Raw genomic sequence first — 5,113 nt, 5'->3', positions numbered from 1 at the left:
GAGTGAGGGGGGCGAGAGGCGCGAGATTGGGGGGGGGGACAGGAGCCAGACTGAGGGGGGCGACAGGAGAGCCAGACTGAGGGTGGTGACAGGAGAGCCAGATTGAGGGGGGCGACAGGAGCCAGACTGAGGGGGCGACAGGAGCTAGACTCTGGGGGACAGTTGGCGACTTCTGTGCACTGTACGCTTCAGCATGTACTGACCCCACTCTGTCATTTTACGTGGCTTACACTTCGTGGCTGAGTTGCTGTTGTTCCCAGTTGCTTCCACTTTGTTATAATACCACTAACAGTTGACCGTGGAATATTTAGTAGGAAGGAAATTTCACGGAACACCTGGATCCAATGATTTGGAGGGGTGTCCCAATACTTTTGGCAATATAGTGTGTGTGTGTATATATATATATGTCTGTTGTAATTATGTGGCCTGGCTCCACCCCTCAATTGCGCTTCTATGTTTGACTCCACCCCCAAATTGTGACGGGGCGGGGCCTGTCGGGGGTCATGTGATTGGGCTGTCCAATCTAAAATGCCCGGGCCTATTTTTTGTCCCAGTCCGGCCCTGGCAGGGACTGATGTAATGCTATGTAGAAACTATGTAAAGTGCTGCATAAATTGTTGGCGGTATATAAATACCAGTAATAAATACATACCACATGATCCGGTTTTTCAAAACCTAAATTTAAGTGCACTGCAACAGAGCCCATATATCCAAGTGGTTCAGTAAAACAGTAAAACAATATTGTATCTGAAACATTTGATATTGTAGCTCTATGGTATAATAAGCTAGCTTCACCACACCAGCATGGCATGACAGCGCTATCAAAGAAGTAAAACAGATGGGGCACTGACTGGAAACCTTTGTTCTACCTTAGTAACACTTTACTATGGTGTCACCTCTTCCTATTGTGATTTACATAGTACCTCTTGGTACAATTGTCCAGTGCTGTCCACTGCAAATGCTACACAACTGTAGTTGTTCTTCAAAACAGGCCTACAAGCTCAATCAGCAACCATTAATGTCTGCCTAAAGCAGAATTCTAGTAGATTCTGAACTCTGAAGAAACCAAGGCATTGTTATTTGGTGACCTGCAGGTAACAAAAAGTTTATAAAAACCAGCACCCTTATGTGTTGAGTATACCTTGCACTATTCAGGCTCTGTGCTCAACCATTCGGAGGTGCTTGATGGAAGTTTAACATCTAGAATTCAAGTGTCAGGTGCTTTTAAATCCTTATTCTTCCACACGAGGAACAAGGCAAGAGGCAAGCACCTTATTCACCCTGAAGACCTACCAAAAACCCTATATATACAGGTGTATTGATTGGCAAACGTTTACAGCTATTTGTTTTTCTGATTCTTGTAGTAAATCCAAGGAAATTGATTCGATTCGATACATATTCAATAATACAAAAAATGCTAAATGCATAAACTGCTTTGTTACAGGTAAAACAATACACAAACATAGAGGCTGCTACTACACATCCATACAAAATCCCTCTTTCCTAGCACATGCAATAGTTTCTATAAGAGGTACTAAAAGTCACTTAGCTTAGTTGTTATTGGTCTAAAAAAATTTGTATTGAACAGGATTTTGTGGAGGTTAAGCGTTCTCAGTAAAACGGGTTCTTGTCATGGCTTAGTTTTTTCATCTGTTACAGTTAGGTCTTTTGGTCAAAGATCCTCAATGAAGTCCTATTGTTTCACCTGGGCTGCTGGCTTTTATTCAGAAAAAAATGGTAGCTCACTTGTGGGCATTGCCCTTAAAATACTCCTCCAGATTTCTATGGCAGGTATATCTCTTTTTCCAAATCTAGATGGCAGCACAGCACCACAAATGCCTTCTACGGTCAGTTAATTGCCAAAGGCCAGGCTATTGGTGACCAGCTTGGGTGTGTTGTTGACACAAAGCTTTCCCAAAGCAATATCCCATTGTGAGAAAACTAGCTTCTCGAAATACTGTTTACAGCAATACAGCAGATCTATGACAAAAGGTCTCCCCTATGCTTCACTAATGTCAATAGCTATTATGAGATAGATTAGGGTGGCCCACTGATTAGCACTGTTCTATTGGAACACTGAGGAGCTGGGTTTTTCTCTGATTAAATGCGTATATGCATTGTATATTGCTCTTGTTTGAAGTCTAAATGTATACCTATTAACTGGGTTAGAGGAGCCTGTAAGTATAATATAATTATTATAAAATGCCAAATTATTATGCACCACTGTATCTTACATCATAGAAATAAGGGGGCTGCAGTTCTGTAAGTGTGCAGATTCCAGGTCTCTCATGCTCGGTGTGTCTTTACTACCATTTCCAGACCTTTTAGACTTTGTTGGCTGCATGCTTGGTTCCAGACTAGTGACTCATGAGGTAGCGAAGACAAGATTAGGACAACCTTTAAACACAAATCAGCATTAGCAGTTCCTGTTTTTCCATTGGGTGCATTTCTAAGTTGGCTGATAAGTAGATACACTGGAATACCTGGGCATGATAGGGTTGAAGGCCGCTGGTTTCTTGGACTGCCAGCTGAGACTTGAAATTCTCATGGATTATGGTTTTGTGCCTCTGTCAGCGTTTGTACACTTTGTATAATGCAGAGCGCTGTGACCATTTGATGCACCTGTTTCTAATATCTCTCCAGATGTTACCAATTATCTAATCGGCCCCTAAGCTCTGCTGTCCAGTCCTATCTGTACTCATCCTTCTCGATGTGTGACATCCTGTTCAGTGGTGCTCAGTGGAATGCCGGTTTCAGCACCTTTTCCTGACTGCTGGACCCGTGACCCATTGGATCACTCCAGCTTCATTTCTAGTAATTCTGTCAAGCTGCTTGAATAACAGTTAGAGCAGTATCTTTGAAGCAATACAACTATTGTTTTGTGAATACATTTGAACACATTGGGGTTGATTTACTAAAGACAGATAGGCTGTTCACTTTGCAAGGAAATGTGCACTATGCAGGGAAATTTTCCCTTAGTTTACTGAATGCAGTGAAAATTCACTTTGTAAAAAATAACCAATCACATGCAAGGTATAAACAAACAACAGTATTTTTGCTTGCACATGATTGGATGATGGAAGTCAGCAGATTTTGACCTCATTCACTAAGCTAAGGGAAGATTTCTTTGCAAAGTGAACAGACAATTTGCCTTTAGTAAATCAACACCGCTGAATGCAAAAAAGGGATTAGACCAGGCTGAGCACTAAGAGTGCCAAAGCCAAATGAACACCAAATCCTTTATCTTAGCATATAATGATAATAAATCATTCATCCTTTTTGCTGCAGAGGCCAGTTCCAGAAGCAGGAAACAATCTACATTAACCAATTCATATGTCCTGATCTTGAACAGGTTGTATCAAGATCAGACCTGCTGCCGCAGAGTTGATCTTTGTATAGTTGTACAGCCACCAAGATCGCTTGTAGCAGCCCGCATATGTGCTGCTCCCCCCTCCCCCCACACTGTGGTTTTCAGGGTCCCCTGCTTCTTTGGGAATCCAGAAACATGAGAAACAATGTCAGGATGCAGAGCGGGAGCAGACTGAGGACTGTCTGTTCCCCGATCTGCTCACAGTGCTCCCGGCTTCAGAGATGTCAGAAGTGTCGGTTACACAGGCAATCAATCATATTCCTGTTTGTCAAAGAACAACTGCTTCTATCAGAGCCTTCTCGCACAGTGATTTCCTTCATGAGAGATCATTTAAGATTGTTTGGAGCAAGCATGTTTTCCATTTGGCAGAGTTTAAGGCCATTGCATATCGCAGACAGAGTGCATGAGGCCTTGTGAATTATAATATGCTGCTTTATCTGAATGAAAATGATGTACATCCCCTTTATAATTAAATACAATCAGCAGACTTTTATATAAAATCCAGGAACATACAATGTATATTACATTGCTTCCACATTCAGCTGTCATTCCTGGCTACAGAAGCCAGAGAGAAGCTGGTGAAGCAGATCTTTGCTTCATCAGCTTCTCTGGGGGTCCCTAGGTGACATTAGGGGTCTTGGAGACCCCTGATGTCTCCATAAAGAGGACCTGTCACTGTATATTGGCTATTACATAGGGGGATTGTTAGCCACCTATGTGATAGCAATAAAGTCAAGTGAAAAACGTTTTTAAAAAATGTAAGTAAAAAAAAAAAAAATGAAAGTCACATATAAAAAACCCACAAACATTTTTTTAAAGTTCCCCGCTTCCGCATACACATGCAAACATGCACATGTTACATATCACAGCGAACGTCAGAGCGTGAGCAATAATTGTAGGGCCATCAATCAATGATCACACTTAACTGATGAGCAGTAAACACATTTAAAGCATCCCCTATGGCCACTTTTGGGTATGGTAGTCTTTGGCAATTTCGCGGTCAATTTTAAAGCTTGACATGCTTGGTGTCTATTTACCTGAAGTGACCCCATCTTTTATATTTTACCCCAAAATTGGGTAATAATAAATGTTTTATAACATAATGTAGGGAAAGTAGTTTTTTCCCAAATGTTCTGTATTTTTTTCTTTATACATAAAGTATACAAATACATAAATAAAAAGCCCCCAGTGGTGATTAATTGCTAACAAAAGAAAGCTCTATGTGTCCCCAAAAATGGTATAAAATTCATTTCAGTACAGCGTTGCATGACGGAATAAATGCCAGTCAAAGTATCGCAGCGCTGAATACTGAAAAATGGCCTGGCCAGGAAGGGGGTGTAAACACCCCGGTCAGCATGTGTAACCTGTACTGAGAGAAACATGAAAGCTGCTATTTTTAGCCTTGTGTTTTAAATGCTAGTTTCCTGCCTTCCACTGTCCTCAATTTCTTCTTTTTTAATTGCTCCACCTCTGTAGCAGTCACAAAATTTGCCTCTTCTTAACCAAAGACACCACTAAGCAACTAATTCACACCCTTGTAATCTCTCACCTTAACTATTGCATCTCCCTCCCCATTGGCCTTCCTTCTACACAGACACCCCCCTTCAGTCTATCTTGAACACTGTTGTCAGAATTATCCATCTTACCAAGCCCTCACTGTCCACCACCCTCTCTGCCAATCCCTTCACTGGCTCCTGATTGCACAAAGAATAAAACTGAAAGCACCAGCAACAACATACAAAG

Source organism: Nanorana parkeri, unplaced genomic scaffold, assembly GCF_000935625.1.
Source record: "Nanorana parkeri isolate BGI_ZX_2015 unplaced genomic scaffold, ASM93562v1 scaffold42, whole genome shotgun sequence".
Lineage (NCBI taxonomy): Eukaryota > Metazoa > Chordata > Amphibia > Anura > Dicroglossidae > Nanorana > Nanorana parkeri.
Note: the sequence above shows the minus strand (reverse complement) of the source record.